Below are 18,292 nucleotides of genomic sequence, written 5' to 3' on the forward strand. Positions count from 1 at the left end.
CATTAATTAGTGAAGGAAATAGGTGCTAGCATGCAGACTGTTTCTGCAGCAGTACTCAGGTGGCCCATTTGTTGTGTTTCAGGTGACAGACAGGATTACATTTTGCTCCTGCCTGGCTGCTGTGTGAGTGTCAGCAGCCTCCTGGCCTCGGGAAAAATCTCTCACATGAAGGAAAGAATGTGCTGGCAGATGGGTCCTGCATCTGGGTCAGGGCAATCCCAGGCTGGGCAGGGACTGGCTTGAGAGCAGCCCTGAAGAAAAGGACCTGGGGGGCCTGGTGGAGGAGAAGCTCAACAGGAGTCAGCAGTGAGCACCTGCAGCCCAGAGAGCCAAGCAGAGCCTGGGCTGCAGCAAGAGAAGCAGAGCCAGCAGGGCCAGGGAGGTGATGCTCCCCTTCCACTCCACTCTGCTGAGACCACACAGGGAGCTCTGTGTCCAGTTCTGGAGCCTCTGTTCCAGGAAGGATTTGCAGGTGCTGAAAGGTGTCCAGAGAAGAGCCATGACATTGAGCAGAGGGCTGGAGCTGCTCTGCTGTGAGGACAGACTGAGGGAGTTGGGGCTGTTCAGTCTGGAGAAGAGAAGGCTCCCAGGTGACTTAATTGTGGCCTTCCAGGATCTGTAGGGGGGCTCCAAGAAAGCTGGGGAGGGACTTTTGAGGGTGTCAGGGAGGGATAGGACTGGGGGGAATGGAGCAAAAGTAGAAACGGGTAGATTGAGATTGGATGTGAGGAAGAAGTTGTTCCCCATGAGGGTGGTGAGAGCCTGGCACAGGCTGCCCAGGGAGGTGGTGGAAGTCTCATGCCTGGAGGTGTTTGCAGCCAGGCTGGAGGTGGCTGTGAGCAACCTGCTGTGGTGTGAGGTGTCCCTGCCCCTGGCAGGGGTTGGAATTGGCTGATCCTTGAGGTCCCTTCCACCCCTGCCAGTGTTGTGATTCTGTGATGTTGCCAACCAAAGGTACCAGGAAGCTACTGTGAAGTTACTATGAAAGAGGCATTCCCAGGAAGAGTGTCACTCTGGGAGTGTCAGCCACAAAAGAGGGAGTGATGACTGCAGAGGAGAGAGGCAAGAGGAGATGGAATTTCAAGCAAGCAGCTGCTTCAGCAGATTTTGGCCTTTCTTTCTGTGTTGCAGTATCTCCAGTTGGAGTCCAACCATTTGCAAGGTTCAGAAGGGGAAAAAACAAAACAAAAGAACAAACTCAAACAATCAAACCCTTAATTCTCAGTTTGATGGCCCTTAGATCATGCTCTGGGCAAGCTTCATCATCCCAGCTGGATTACACAATGCCCTAGAAAAGGCTGACAGTAATTCATGCAACTGTTGGAACTCCACTCCTCGCATGTCCTCTGTTACTCAGGGGTTATGAACCAGCATTCAAAATGAGACACATCCTGTCCAGCTCTGAACTGCCTATTCCCAGATTATGAAACACATGGGGACAGCCAGGTCATCCTTCACTTCCAGTTTAGTCACTACAGAGAGCAAACTTATTTTTTCAAGGGGAGCTAGTGAGTGTAATGCTGGGGAAAGTCCTGAAGGAAAGGAGTGGAGCAGGAGAAAAACGACCATGAGGGAAGGGTCTGTGCCTCTGTCTCTGCATTTGGGGCTGCTCAGCCTGGGGAACATCCAGGGAGACATTAAAGCAGCCTTCCAGGACCTGAAGGGGGCTACAAAAAAACCGGGGAGGGACTTTTAACAATGGCTTGTAGTGAGAATGGCTTGTAGGGAGAATAGATTGAAGCAGGAAGAGAGGACACTTAGGCTGAAATTCCTCACAGTGCGGGTGGAGAGACCCTGGCACAGGTTGCCCAGGGAGGCTGTGGATACCCTCTCCCTGGAGGTGTTCAAAGCCATGTTGGATGAGGCCTTGAGCAACCTGGGCTGGAGGGAAGTGTCTAACATCCAGCCTGACCTCTGTGTGTGCTTGGGCTCTTGAGGTTTATCTAACTTGGTCAGATTCCTGCCTTCTCCTACGAGTCTGTAGTACAAACATGCATGGCCTGAATTTGCAGTGCAACATACATGGAGTGAATTTGCAGTGCTGCTGTGCCTGAGCTTTCCTCTTCACTGGTACCCTAAAAATGTGGCTGCAAAGTTTTTTAGCAACTCATTTCAACATGAACCAGTTAGGGGATGTGGGAACATACTCACCCTGGGACACACACTGCTGTGATTTGTAGGCAGGGAAGAATCACCAAGGAACCTTCAAATCATAGAATCATAAAATTGTCAGGGCTGGAAGGGACCTCAAGGAGCAGCCAGTTCCAACCCCCTGCCATAGCCAGGGACACCTCACACTACAGCAGGTTGCTCACAGCCACCTCCAGCCTGGCTGCAAACACCTCCAGGGATGAGGCTTCCACCACCTCCCTGGGCAACCTGTGCCAGGCTCTCAACACTCACAGGGGGAACAACTTCTTCCTCACATCCAATCTCAATCTCCCCATTTCTACTTTTGCTCCACTCCCCCCAGTCCTATCCCTCCCTGACACCCTCAAAAGTCCCTCCCCAGCTTTCTTGGAGCCCCCTGCAGATCCTGCAAGGCCACAATTAAGTCTCCTGGGAGCCTTCTCCTCTCCAGACTGAACAAACCCCAACTCCCTCAGTCTGTCCACAGAGCAGAGCAGCTCCAGCCCTCTGCTCATCCTCATGGCCCTTCTCTGGACACCTTCCAGCACCTCCAGATCCTTCCTGGAACAGAGGCTCCAGACCTGGACACAGAGCTCCAGGTGAGCTCTCAGGCAAGTGGCACAGAGAAGGGAGAATCACCTCCCTTCACCCTGTCCATTGAGCAGCACTGCAGAGTTGTATGGAGGCAGCAGAGGCTTTCCTGGCACTGAAAGGCCAGCTTGCAACAGAGAGGTTTACTTGGAGGGTGGATATGGAAAAGGCAAAGAGCTTCTGCTCATCGCAATGCTACCAAATGTGAGACATTCCAGCATGCAAAAAATCTGTCCCTTGAAGAACTGGGGGGGGGGGGGGGGGGAGGAAAAAAAATAGAAGTGTATGCTCCAGCTATAAATAATAAATGGCATCTGGGAGTGGAAGGGGAGGGGGGGGGAGAGGAAATAAAGAAATGTCACTTGTAGAAGATTGAATGGGAAGAGTAAGAATTAAAAGTAATATAGATTAACAGAGAAAATTTGGGGGGAAAAAAGAAGAAATAAATAGATGTCACTCGCAGAAGATTGAATGGGAAGAAGAAGAATTAAAAGTAATATAGATTAACAGAGAAAATTTGGGGGGAAAAGTGAAAAAGGAGGAAGGAGAATGCTGGATGGAGAAAGGCTAAAATTCAAGCTACAGCTCTTGCTTGCCAGACTGAATCACTTAAAGTTTTCCTCCCTTAGCTCATATATTTCTCTGACATCTTTCCCCATTATTCACCGAGGAGGCTTAAGAAATATGTACCTTGAACACTCCCACAGAGTTCTGCTGCTTTCTTCTTTCTCTCATGCTGAGAATTAGTTTATTTATTTATTTCCCCCCACCCCCCAGTCCTGTCTGGCAGGAGGAACCTGGGCTGTTCTGAGGCAAATTCTCTCTTCAAAGCTGCTCCATGTGAAAAAGCAGGCTTGGAGCAAACAAGGTCCAAGTGGCAGGCAGGGTGGATTGAGCACAAGGAGAACATCACTGGGTTTTGTGTGTGTGGCACAGAGACCACTGAAAGCAATTTTGCTGCTCACTCACCTACACATTTATAGTCACCTACAGATTTATCTACATATCATGAGAGGTTGGACTCAAAGATCTCAAAGGTCCCTTCCAACCTGGTTAATTCCATTCCATTCCATTCCATTCCATTCCATTCCATTCCATTCCATTCCATTCCATTCCATTCCATTCCATTCCACTCCACTCCACTCCATTCCATTCCATTCCATTCCATTCCATTCCATTCCATTCCATTCCAATCCATTCCATTCCACTCCACTCCACTCCACTCCACTCCACTCCATTCCATTCCATTCCAATCCATTCCATTCCATTCCATTCCATTCCATTCCATTCCATTCCATTTTATTCTATTCTAGGAGGTTGTAGCCAGGTGGGGGTTGGTCTCTTCTCCCAGGCAAGCAGCACCAGAACAAGAGGACACAGTCTCAAGCTGTGCCAGGGGAGGTTCAGGCTGGATGTGAGGAAGAAATTCTTCCCAGCAAGAGAGATTGGCCATTGGGATGTGCTGCCCAGGGAGGTGGTGGAGTTGCCATCCCTGGAGGTGATTAGGAAGAGCCTGGATGAGGCACTTGGTGCCATGGTTGAGTTGATTAGATGGTGCTGGGTGATAGGCTGGATTGGATGGTCTCAAAGGTCTCTTCCAACCTGGTTAATTCTATTCCATTCTATATTTCTCTCTACATTTATGTTTAACTATGTATTTACCTACATATTTCCAAATACATTCATATTTATCCATATATTTAGCTATCTATTAGTATTTATCCACATATTTATCTCTATATTTATATGTAGCTATGCATTTATATTTATCTACATATTTCTATCTACCTATATATTTATGTTTATCCATATATTTAACTATCTATTTCTATTTACCTACACATTTATCTATAGATTGGAGCAAGTTAGTCACCACGAGGCTGAGCGTACAATTCAATGGGAGGCCACACCTTCAGTCCTGTGTCCAGTTCTGGGCCCCTCAGTTTAGGAAAGATGTTGACTTGCTGGAACACGTCCAGAGAAGGGCAACAAAGCTGGGGAGGGGTCTGGAGCACAGCCCTGGGAGGAGAGGCTGAGGGAGCTGGGGCTGCTTAGCCTGGAGAAGAGGAGGCTCAGGGGAGACCTGTCTAGAACTACCTGAAGGGAGGTTGTAGCCAGGTGGGGGCTGGTCTCCTCTCCCAGGCAACCAGCACAAGAACAAGAGGACACAGTCTCAAGCTGTGCCAGGGGAGGTTTAGGCTGGATGTTAGGAAGAAGTTCTTCCCAGAAAGAGAGATTGGCCCTGGGGATGTGCTGCCCAGGGAGGTGGTGGAGTCACCATCACTGGAGGTGTTTAGGAAGAGCCTGGATGGGGTGCTTGGTGCCATGGTTTAGTTGATTAGATGGTGTTGGGTGATAGGTTGGACTGGATGGTCTCAAAGGTCTCTTCCAACCTGGTCTGGTCTATTCTATTCTATTCTATTCTATTCTATTCTATTCTATTCTATTCTATTCTATTCCATTCCATTCCATTCCATTCCATTCCATTCCATTCCATTCCATTCCATTCCTTCAATGGGAGGCAGAGCAAATAATTCAGTGTGTGGTTGAGTAGGTAATTCAATGTGGCTATTCCCGCCCCCCAAACTCATTCAGCTTTGCACATAATCTGAAAGCAAGCTGCTTGCTTTCATTTCCTCCCCCCCTCCCCTGATTTTTCAGCAGAAGCAGGAAGCTCTCAAATGCTTATTTAAAGGAGGGCAATGAACGCTTCCCAGTATGATGTAGAAGTAAAACAAACCCCCTTCTCAGTCACATATTACTCAGGCAGACACAGTATAAATAGATTATATGAGAGGTCATGAGAAAACTGCCAGAATTAATAGGCTGAGCTATGAAAATGGTTTGAATATCATTATTATTATTATTGCCCTGCATTGACTCCAGGCTGGTTTAATTTTTCTTCTTCCACTTCTTTTTTTCTTTAGGCTTCTTGACTTTTATTCCTTTTTTTTTTTTCCCTCCCTTCTACTTCTTTTGCTTTATGAGAAAACATTGAGGGGGAAAAAAAAGACATTTTTCTTCCCAGTAGTTTGTAAGGAAAAGGCTGTGTGATGTTTTAAACAAGAAATACTGCTATCAACATGAAAAATCAAATCACTGCCCAGGGTTTTTATCCAGCCTGATTCTAATCCTGGAGTAAAACCTCTCCAGCATTACTTTGGGGAGTCTTTTATTTCCCTTTCATCCAATGTAAAGTATAAAGGTTCTTCCCCTTCTCTTTAAGCTGGGAAAAGGGAGATTTAAACTGGATACTAGGAAGAAATTCTTTCCAGTGAGGGTGGGGAGGCACTGGAACAGGTTGCCTCGGGAGGTTGTGGAATCCTCCTCCCTGGAGGTGTTCAAGGCCAGGCAGGATGAAGCCTTAGCAACCTGGGCTGGTGGAAGAGTACTGGAGTACTGTGTCCAGCTCTGGAGCTCTCAATATAGGAAGGACATGGACCTGATGGAGTGAGTCCAGAGAAGGGCCATGAAAATGATCAGGGGGTTGGAACACTTCTGCTACAAGGACAGCCTGAGGGAGCTGGGGATGTTCAAACCAGAGAAGAGAAGGCTCCAGGGAGATCTAATATTCACCTTCCAGTACCTGAAGAGGGCTACAAGAAGGATGAAGAGAGACAGTTCACAAAGGCCTGCAGTGACAGCATGAGCAATGGCTTCAAACTAAAAAACAGTAGATCGAGACTGGATGTTAGGAACAAGTTCTGCAGCATGAGGGTGGTGGAACACTGGAACAGGTTGCCCAGGGAGGTGGCTCCCCCGGAGATATTCAAGGGGAGGCTCAACAGGGCTCTGGGCAACCTGATCTAGCAGAAGGGGGTGGACTGGATGAGCTTTGGAGGTCCCTTCCAACACAGATCATTCTATGATTCCATGATTCTATGATTCCATGTTTCTCTGATTCTGTGATTCCATGATTCTATGACTCTATGATTCTATGAGTCCATGGTTCTATGATTCCATGATTCTATGATTCCATGATTCTATGATTCCATGATTCCATGATTCTATGACTCTATGATTCTATGAGTCCATGGTTCTATGATTCCATGATTCTATGAATCCATGTTTCTCTGATTCCATGATTCCATGATTCTATGACTCTATGACTTTATGAGTCTAGGAGTCCATGAGTCTACGAAGATGTCCCTGCTCACTGCAGAAGGGTTGGAACCAGATGATCTTTAAAGGTCCCTTCCAACATAAAGCAATCTTTAACCATCACAAACTTCCTCTGGAAATGTTTTGTTGCTAAGCCCACTGAATCTCTGGAAGCAACCTTTGTAAAGAGATAGCAAAGGAAACTGTCTGAGTTTACTCACTAGTGTTTGCATTTGCTAAGTTCATATTAGCACTCTGTGTGCCCCCTCCAAACTCATTGTAGAACAGAGAGCTGACAAGCTAAAACTAAAGCTAGAAACGTGGGAACCAGTAGCAGCAAAAGGAAAGGCAGTTTTTACTCCCCTCAACCATGGGGAGTCATCAAAGGCAGCTAGGAAGCATGGCAGTTGCTTCAAGATTTAGCAGGGGAATGCAATTTACGCATGAGAGAGTATAAATACAAACACAACTGCAGCCAGGAAATTGGACAACAAGAAAAGAAATGAATTTAAATTGAAGCCAGAAGTATGGAGAGGTTCCATTGTCCTCTTTTCCCAGCAGGGGGTAGTTTGGAATATGTGGATATCAGCAGGAGGACTTGGCCTCTCCATGGGTGTAGGGCTCTGCCCCAATCTGTCATTCTGAGGCCTGGTGTCATAGGAAGTGAACTGCTCCATCACTGACACCAAACACTGTTGGTAGTGGTTAATGATTCAGAGTTTTTCTGCCACTAAATGCCAAATCTGATCATTTCCACTGTACACACACAGAGAGCTTCTCCTGGGTTTGTGGTCAGTTTTGGGTCCCTCACTCAAAGTGGGACATCGAGGCACTGCAGTGTGTTCAGAGACACAGAACCAAGCTGGTGAGGGACCTGGAGCACAAATCTGATGAGGAACAGCTGAGGGAACTGGGGCTGTTTAGCCTTCAGAAGAGAAGGTTGAGGGGAGAGCTTGTCACCCTCTACAAAGCCCTGAAAGGATGCTGGACTGAAGTAGGGTTTGGTCTCTCCTCACATAGAAGCATAGAATCAACCAAATTGGAAGAGACCTCAGAGATCATCAAGTCCAACGTATTACCTAATACCTAACACCTCCTGACAACTACACCATGGCTCCAAGTGCCACATCCAAGCCTTGCTTGAACACCTCCAGGGATGGTGACTCCACCACCTCCCTGGGCAGCACATCCCAATGGCCAATTCCTCTTTCTGGGAAGAACTTTCTCCTCTTTCTCCTCACCTCCAGCCTAAACTTCCCCTGGCACAGCTTGAGACTGTGTCCTCTTGTTCAGGTGCTGGTTGCCTAAGAGAAGAGACATGCAACAAGTGACAGGACAAGAGGAAACAATCTCAAGTTGTGCCAGGGGAGGTTCAGCTTGGAGATTAGGAAAACATTCTTCCCAGCAAGGGTTCTCAGGCACTGGGATAGGCTGCCCTGGGAGGCTGTGGAGTCCCCATCCCTGAAGGGATTTAAAACACACATGGCTGTGGTGCTGAGGGACATGATTTAGTGGTGGTGACTTAGCAGGGGTGGTGGGGTTGTGAGGTCTGGGTGAGCTGTTACACTTGGGGATCTCAAAGGTTTCTTCCAGCCTCACCAGTGCCATGGTTCTGTGACATGGGTGTTTGTTTTAAACTCTGCTCTGCTGGGCTGCCATTGCCAGATACAGGAGTGTGCCCTGATAAAGAAGCAGAACCATTGCCCTCAGATATCACTGGCAGTAGAGTCCAAATCAAAGTGGCAAAGAGGCTATGAGCAGCAGAAGAGCTGCTTTTAATTGACCTCAGTTGAAGCTGCTAATGGAAGTGCATTTTGCTCTTGCTGTTGAATGAAGATGCACTGATTCAGCAAGAACTGAACCCTAAGCACCTCATAAACTTCTTCTGGGAGGAACTGCAAGAAATGCCAGCAAAGTCATCTGTGAGGCATTAAGAGGAGAGAGACTTCCATTGAGCCCCCAGCCTCCTCCAGATGATAAAGGGAAGGCAGTGCCAGTGGTTGGCCATGGGGAGCGTTGCACTTGGCATGAGCTGGCCCTGTTCTGAGTGTTCCAGAGGTAGTTGTTAGGAGACAGTGAGGTAGACTGATGTGGTCTGAGATCTCTTGATCAAAGGCACTCCCTTCTAACAGGTCTTTTACCCATTACACTAGAGCTGCTTTCAAAGTGCTCATGTTAGCAAAGCAGGACTGCAGTTATGGTTCTGCTTTGGGACTGCCAGAGCCCTCAAGTGCTGTATTACAGCACATTGCCAGCTTTGTTGTAGCTCAGGTGGAAGAACTCCTTCTGTATACAAACTTTTAAGGGGGTTTTTATCATGTCAGACCATAAACTCTCGCTGGTCTTGCCTAGAATTGCACAAGCCTGCTCATGATGCAGGATGGGTTTTGTGGTCCAGATCCTGGCTTTAATGAGCCAAGAGCTTCTTGAGAAACATCTTTCTGGAAAATCAGACAACCCCACACCATTTCTTAGATGAAACCTCCTGCTCTGTGGACATGTGGGCAGCTGTGAAACTCCCTGTGGAAGGTCACAAAGCCTGGGTATTCTCAGGTGATCCCTGCAAACCTGCTGCTGCCATGGTGGGAAACAAAAAAAAGAGTAAGGTGTGTGGGTTTAAATTAAAAGTGAGGGGAAAAAGAGGAGAAGGGAAAGGGGAAAGATATTAGTCTGTGCAGAGAGGCATGCCTAGCTGTCAGGCATCAGTGGAATTAAAGTGAGCACTGGCAGGCAGAATATCCCAGCAAGTACCTGCCCATGAGCTGGGGGTTATAGGAACTCAGTTGCTCAAGGGAACATACTTTGGTTGCTGACTCCATGTCACACCCAAGCAATGTAAATCTGGAGCTTGCTCTTGGCTGAAACATGAGAAATGTCTGCAGGCACTTCACTAAAATGCAGCTTGGCTGAAGGAGGTGGGGGGTGTGTGTCAGAAATGGAATCAGGGTTTACTAGCTAACCAGAAAGTGCAACGTGTGCATGCTGGGTGGGAAAGGTGGGGGGAAACCAAGCAGCAGCTTTGGGAAAGAGGGAGAGACTGCAGAGAGGCAGAGTAGAATGAATGGAATAAGAAGTCAGGGAGTAGTTTGAAGGCAAAGAGGGGCTGGGAGCCCAGTGCAGTAGAAAGAAGGTCACAGGCAGGGGGATATCAGATGCGGTAGGATCAGAGATTGCTTTGCTCTTCCTTTACAGATGTGTTCTGGGTTAGAAAACCTGGTCATGGGTCAATGGGGCCCTCATCCTGTCTCCAGTGTAGTCAGAAATTGTGGCTAGGGAAGAGGACAAAGAGGCTAAACCATGTGGATTTAAACCATAGGAAACAAAGATGATCTTTGAGGTCCTTTCCAACCTAAACCATTCTACGAATCTATGAACGTGAAAACAAAACCAGTTCAGATTAACAGTGCCCCTTTCCAGGAGCACACAGGTTGTTGAAGCCCTCCTCCAACCTTGGTGCCTTCCAACCCAAACCATTCTGTGATTCTATGAGGGGTGAGGTGAGCCTTTCAAACGCTGGGCAAGGTGCTTGCTGCAGCATGCAGAGCGTCAGGGCAGGCTGGGGAGGAACCTGTGTGATCCTCTAACTTTGCAGCTTTCTGCTTGAAGACCTAAATTTGCTTTGTGCAGCTGCAGCTGCCTGGGCAGCAATCTGGAAGGGGAGATTATTTTTCAGCCTAGCCAATGTGGTATTTCCAGAGTTCCCTTGCATGTTTACCATCTTCCAGCCTGAGAGTATCCAGAGCACCAAAACCCTTTACACACAAGAGCTTTTTTCAGGTGCTATCAAGCTATGAAGCCCCCTTCTGAAACGCCTTGTCTGTTGTCTGGCATTATTTGATATTTCCTTGTTACTTGCAGTATAGAGATGGTAGTGGCTTGCTCCAGGATTTCCAAGTTAAGCCTGTAAGCTGCCCTGTGGTTTCCTACAAAACAGACAGTTGGAAAATAAGACTTGTGTGGAAAAGCTGAGAGGGAGAGAGCTGGGTTTGTTTAGTCTGCAAGGGAGGAGCTGGAAAGGCAGATGATAACAGGTATGCCAAGAGAGCTCCACAGAAGACAGTGACTGATGGGATTCCTGCATCATGGATAAGAGGACACACAGACACTGGGGTCTTTTGCAGCAAGACAGATTCAGATCAGACATGAGCTGAGCACTGGTGTGGTGAGAGGTTGCAGAGACCCTTTAATCACCCACTGTAAGTTTTGAATGCTCAGTTGTCTGTATAGCATAGATATGTGTGATGCTCAAGGCTCCATCCAACCTGGCCTTGAACACCTTCAGGGAGGGGGCAGCTTCCCTGGGCAACCTGGTCCAGTGTCCCTCTACCCTTATTAGAAAGAATTTCTTCCTAATCTCCAGTCTAAATCTGCCCTTCTCAAGCTTCAATCTATTCCTTCTTGTCCTATCACTACAGGACCCTATAATAAGTCCCTTCCAAGCTCTCCTGGAACCCCTTCAGGTACAGGAAGGCTGCTCTAAGGTCTCCCTGGAGCCTTCTCTTCTGCAGGCTGAACAGCCCCAACTCTTGCACCCTGTCCCCATAGGGAAGATTCTTCAGGCTACTATTTGTCTACAAATTTAGAAACCTACAGGCATTTACATGAGTCCAACGGGATGAGATGATATTAAAGCTCTTTTCCAACCAAAATGATGCTATGATTCCCTGAAACTCCTAGAGATGTGTCCAGAGAAGGGCAATGAATCTGGAAAAGGATCTGGACAGCAGCTGAGGGACCTGGGGTTGCTTAATCTGGAGAAGAGGAGGCTGAGGGGAGACGTCACTGCTCTCTACAGATCCCTGAGGTGGGGGGTAGGTTTTTCTCTCTGGTCTCAGGTGATAGAAGGAGAGGAAATGGCCTGAAATTGTGCCAGGGGAGGGTTAGGTTGGAGATGAGAAAAATGTCTTCCCTGCAAGAGTGGTCAGGGACTGGCAGAGGCTGCTCAGGGAGGTGGTGGAGTCCCCATCTGGAGGTGTTCAAGGAGTGTGTGGCCATGGCACATGGGGATGTGGTTCAATGGCCATGGTGGGGTTAGTTTGATGGTTGGACTTGGTGATCTTAGAGTTCTTTTGCAACCCAAACAAATCCATGGTTCTAAGATTCTCTACATTTCCTTGGGCTAATGGTAGTCAATTTATTTCCATATTCAAGCAGCAAAAGAAATGTTGTCCACAAATGCAGACATCATTCCCTTGTTCTACCACTTCCTGCATAAACCTTTGCTGTCTCCTGAGCTCTTAGCAGCTAGCCAGTATTCAGGGCTTTGTGCACTTCTGAATGGATGGGGTTTTTCCCCTCCAATAAAGAGACTGTGATTTCATGAGACACAAAAGTCTCTGACACAATCTAGGCTGTTTACAGTTAATACCAAGTCCCATTTGCTTGGAAAAGAAGAGGGTAGGTGGAGACTATTTCCTTGTTTGATTTTTCCAAGTCTTTCCCAGCCTTCCTTACCACCTTCTCAGGGCCACACATGTTTCTCTTACTGATTCCAGACTGCAGTTCCTGCCTGCTGCAGCCAAAGCAGCCAACTTCAACCAAAAAAATGCCCATTTGGGGGACTCAGCTCCACCCACGTTACACAACTTGTGCTGAGCCATGGCCCACACTTGCAGCTCTGGCTTGGAGGGGGTCAGTCATCTTCTTCTGGGTAGGAGCTCAAGCAGCTGCTTCTGGTTGGCCAGAATGAAGAACAATCCCTGGTTTCTCAACATGTTGGCTGGCAGCCCTCCAGAGAGCATCTTTGTGATTTGTGTCTGAGGGATGGAGGTTGACAGGTATAAAGCTGACAATTGCTTCAGCTCCAAGAGAGATGTTCACAGCACTTTGCTTTCCCCTGCAAAAGTTAAACATTTCCATGCATGCACAGCTGATGAACCACCATCTCCCCCCACCCACCCACCCTGACCCCCAAAAAGCAAACCCCTCCCCACAGCCTGGCATTAAAGAGAGACAAAAGGCAGCTGGGGCTGGAGTTTGGCTCAGGTTTCACTGTGCAGACATAAAAATTGCACACAGGTGAAAAAAATGAGGGGGAAAAATCCTTATAATGAAACCTTCTGCTTTGGCACTCAAGGCCCATCAAGCCACCATGAGGCTCAACAGTCACAAGGTCTTGTGGCTGGCTCTTGCAGCCTCCACCTCTGTGGCTGCAGCTGGCATTCTAGACACGGTAGTGAATCCTGAAGGGAAGAAGTGAACTCTGAGGAAGGATTGGGAAAAAAAAAGGCAGAGCTTTCTTTTATGTGCTCTTTGTTTGGTTGTTTGGTTTGTTTTTTTTTTTTCCCCTCCCAAACTGAATCCAAACCCAGCAGAAGCACAATTAGCTGACAGGAGAGCCCGTTTCTCTTTGTGTTTCTGTCTGGCTTGGGAAGTGACTCTCACCTCTCACACAACACCAGGCTGCCACAGCACTGCCAGGAAAGAGCCCTGGGGGTTCCCCAAGCAGAAAGAAGATGCACTTCCAAGTGACACTTAGACCTCCTCTCCACCACATCTATCTTCTTGCCTCTATTAAGAACATCACAATTAACCTACCAGATTGATCACCCACAGCTCTGATTCAGAGCAGCCTCTTAGATTGATCACAAACCTCTCTGATTCAAATTGACCTATTACATTGATCACAGGCATTTCTGATTCAGAGCAACCTGTTACATTGATTACAAACATTTCTGATTCATATTAACCCATTGTATTGATCACTAACAGCTCTGATTCAGAGCATCCTGTTTCACTGATCACAAACATTTCTGATTCAGAGTAACCTATTGTATTGATCACAATCCTTTCTGATTCAAACTACCCTTTCCCACTGATCACAAGCATTTCTGATTGAAACTAACCTGTTACACTGATCACAATCATTTCTGATTCAGACTAATCTGTTATATTAATCACAAACATTTCTGGTTCAGATTAAGCTATTGTATTGATCACAATCCTTTCTGATTCAAACTAACCTGTTACACTGATCACAATCATTTCTGATTAAAACTAACCTATTACACTGATCACAAACATTTCTGATTCAAACTACCCTTTCCCACTGATCACAAACATTTCTGATTGAAACTAACCTGTTATGCTGAGCACAAACCTTTCTGCACCCCAAAGATTTTGGCTTTTCCAATGAGCCTGAACTGTTTTCCAGGGTGGACATGAGAGATGTTGTTCATCTCTCCCACCTAAGTCTCTACATGTGTAAAACATCAGCAGAGCTTACTTCCTTCCTTCAGGCTGACTTTCCCTGCCCCTCCACATTGCTTTGGCTCTTCCAGCATTTCTAAAGCACTCCATATGTTGATGAAGAAACCTTCATTTCCCACTTGTAATGAGATTACTCAGTCCTTGGAAGCAGATTTATGAGCTCCAGTTATTTCATGTCTAATCACAGCCTGGCTTTCCATAAAGAAAAATGAACAGGCAAGGATTACATTGGAGAGCTTGGGCTCCTAAATGTCCTGGTTGCATGGTTGTAGGCTTTGTTATTTGGAAGGAAAGCAAAAGGAAACAATAAAAGGCAGAGAGGAAGGGCTTTTTACAAACCTAGGCTAATAAATGTGAACAGTCTGTAAATGGACTTTCTTCACATGCTTTAGAGCTTTTACACAGGCTGAGGACACCTTCACCACAGCCTTGTCCAGAAATGATGTCAGCTGTTGGGAGGCAATGATGGGTGGGAACAGAAAAGCACAATGGAGGGAGTTATGCTGCAGCAGTGGAATGGGCAGGACTTGTAACTGTGTGGTGAGAGAGAGACTTTGTGTGAGGTAGAAACCACATTTCCACCAGATGGCTTGAGCAGCTCTCCTGGAGAAGGGGTAAGACAGGGCCCAGCTGCACCTCCTGTTCTCCCAGGTATGATTCTGATCCCACAATCATGTGAGAGAGAGTTCTGGGGAAACCAAATCCAGGTTATCTTCCTCCTTTCCTCCCCATCCTCCAGAATGAAATTCAGAGAGGAGATCAAACTTCAACTACAAGGGCAGTTCCAGATGTTACCTAAGGAGGCTACTTTGAGCATCTGGGAGCTTCCTATCTCAGGGACATTTGGATCTGTAATCACCATGTGCTGCCTCTCCTTTGGCCTTTTCTTCTTACTCTGCTTCTGTTCTTTTCCTTGTTCCCTTTCTCATTCTACTTAGTATTTCCCTCCAGATGATCACCTCTCTCCCTGACCCTGCCACCAACCTGAGGTTCAATAAACGTGCAGACATGGCCCTTGGGGACATGGTGTAATGGCCAGGGTGGGGTAGGGCTGATGGAAGGAATTTGGAAAGAAGAGAGGAAGGGAGGCAGGGAGAGAGGCAGGAAGGAAGGCAGGGAGAGAGGGAAAGAGGGAGAGAAGGAGGGAAGGGAAAGAGGGAGAGAGGATGGAAGGGAGGAAAGGAGGGAGAGGGAGGGAGGAAGGGAAGGGAGGGAGAAAGGGAAAAAGGGAGAGAAGGAGGGAGAGAAGGAGGAAGAGAGGAAGGAAGGGAGGGAGAGAGAGAAGGAGGGAGAGAGGAAGGGAGGAAGGGACAGAGGAAAGGAGGGAGAGGCAGGGAGGAAGCAAGGGAAGAAGAGAGGTGGGGAGGAAGTCAGGGAGAGAGAGGAATGGAGGGAGTGGGAGAGGAATGGAGGAAGGAAGGGAGAGAGGAAAGGAGGGAGGAAGGGAGGGAGAGGGAGAAGAAGGGAGGGGAGCACAAGAGCTGCAGTGTACCAGTTTTATTCCCTCACCACATGAAAGGATTGCTGTCACCTTAGATGATGACACTTGGATTCCTTGTATTTAGAGCCTCACAGCTTCTGAAAATCCCAACCTGCAGCAATCAACTTTACCTTTCTTCCAAAAGCCAAACCATGACCAGACTGTCCCTGCACAGCACTTGTGGCCAAATTCTTCTGCTTGCAGCCTGTTAGACCCAAAGGTAATGTAATTAATATAATTACTTTTGATTGCACACTCCAACCATCACCTGGGAAATCAAGCCTAATCTCTCTCATATCTCACAGACACTCAAAACACCATTCCCTGCAGGAACATGTCCACATTCAGGGTGTGAATTGTACCTAACACCTAAAAACAACCAAGGAGAAAGCTCCTCAAAAGGAGCCTGCAGCTGTGGCTGGGAGATGTGGGGGTTCAGACATGGGGGGACAGGGCAGAGGGGAAGCCCAGGGGTTACTGACAAGAAAGCTCAAGGTTTGAATGACAGAAGGGTTGTGCACTGATGCAAAGGACATGGGCTAGAGTGAGTGGTGGCATGCATGCAGGCTTTGTTTGTTTATTCCTTTGGATGAAAGTGGAATATCAGCAGCTGCATTCTTGGCTTTGCTTTGGGGGGAAAAAACCCAACAACAAAAAGAGAAAGAAGAGGGTTATCTTCTTTTAATTAGCAGTGACAGCACGTGGGGAGCTTTGCTCTGTGCCAAAAAATATTCACAGGGCACTTGAGGTCTGCACTGGGAGAGAGGGGAACAGACATGGATCGCATTAAGGCCAAAGTGTCCTAAGGGGGCATCAGGAGGTGGTGGCTACAGTGGCAAAGGCAGCATGGGGAGTTCCCACTTCTCCTGTACTGCCTTTGGTCATTAGTTAATGGTTGGACTTGATGGTCTTGAAGGTCTTTTCCAAATGGAATTGATTCTGTGGTTAACTACCACTGCTGTGCTCTCACCTATGCTGTAGCAGTGAGGAGGTCACTCAGCACCTCTGCATCTCTGTGTGAAGTGTACTGCAGCTCCTGGATGCTCAATAGAAGCCTGTACCTGCTCCACACCTAGGCTGGTGGCCTCACTGCATCCCTCAAGGAACTGGTAGGGGCCACAGAATCACACAGAATCACCGAGGGTGGCACTGCTGCTTCTGCAGGCTATCATGCTAGGCTAAGCTGAAGAATTTGCTAACGTGGTGACCTGGTAAGAGGAGGAATTCTTTCACCACGAGCACAGTCAGACATTGAAATCATCTCCCAAGGGAAGTGGTGGATTCCCCTACTCTTGGATAGTTTGTAGCCTCAGCTTGCCAGGGTGCTGGGCCAGCTGATTTCCACTCCACTATCACCTAGAAAGGTTGGAAGAGATGATGCTTGAGGTCCCTTCCAACCTGGCATTCTGTGATCCTGTGAACATCCCAGGAACAAATACTGATGTATTAATCCACCCTTGCTCACCAAGCCTGCTATAAGCTAAAGTAATAGAACAGCTAAAATTCTGTGTGTCTAAGGCCACACCTCGAGTCCTGTGTCCAGTTCTGGGCTCCTCAGTGTAGGAAAGATGTTGAGATGCTGGAAGGTGTCCAGAGAAGGGCAACAAAGCTGGGGAGGGGTCTGGAGCACAGCCCTGTGAGGAGAGGCTGAGGGAGCTGGGGTTGCTTAGCCTGGAGAAGAGGAAGCTCAGGGGAGACCTGTCTAGAACTACCTGAAGGGAGGTTGTAGCCAGGTGGGGGTTGGTCTCTTCTCTCAGGCAACCAGCACCAGAACAAGAGGACAGAGTCTCAAGATGTGCCAGGGGAGGTTCAGGCTGGATGTTAGGAAGAAGTTCTTCCCAGAAAGAGAGATTGGCCCTTGGGATGTGCTGCCCAGGGAGGTGGTGGAGTCACCATCCCTGGAGGTGTTTAGGAAGAGCCTGGCTGAGGCACTTGGTGCCATGGTTGAATTGATCAGATGGTGTTGGGTGATAGGTTGGACTGGATGATCTCAAAAGTCTTTTCCAGCCTGGTTAATTCTGTATTCTGTATGAATTAATTCTATTTAAACTAAGAAGCTTAAACTTTTCAGCTCTCTCAGAGGGATTCTTTGGTGAATGTATTTGTTGGAATTCCTCTGTCAGCTGTTTTCTTACTCCCCAGACAATTTTCACTTCTGCAAATAGTTCTGAAAGGCCTGAGAAGGTTTTTGGTTTAGAGGTTGTTTGCTGGTTGTTTTTCCCCCCCCCTGTACCCTACTGCTTGCAAAGATAATTTGAGCTGCTTTTTCACCATGCAATTATTTCAATAGCATGCCATGGTGTAAGGAGGGTAGGCACACAGCACCATGAGGGGAAAGGAAAGAAACCATGGTAACAAAGCTCCTTAGGAATAACACAGATTGGAATCATCATGTTAGGATGGAAGAATAGGGCAGGAGTTATGCAATTTATGGATAGGCTGGGAGGGATAGGATCTGCCAGCAGGCAGCTGTCACAGAATCAGGGAATCAGACAACTGTTTCAGCTGGAAAAGACCTCCAAGTTTATTGAGTCAAACAATCAACCTGACAGCAGCCATCAAAGCCTGGCTCCAAGTGCCATGGCCATACATTTCTTGTGCACCTCCAGGGATGGGGACTCCACCACCTCCCTGGGCAGCCCCTGCCAATCCCTGACCACTCTTGCAGCAAAGACATTTTTCCTCATCTCCAACCTACCCCTTCCCTGGCACAGTTTCAGGCCATTTCCTCTCCTTTTATCACCTGAGACTAGGGCGAAGAGACCAACCCTTACCACACTC

Source organism: Melanerpes formicivorus, unplaced genomic scaffold (assembly GCF_026170545.1).
Source record: "Melanerpes formicivorus ecotype bairdi unplaced genomic scaffold, bMelFor1.0.p_v2 SCAF_8, whole genome shotgun sequence".
Taxonomy (NCBI): Eukaryota; Metazoa; Chordata; class Aves; order Piciformes; family Picidae; genus Melanerpes; species Melanerpes formicivorus.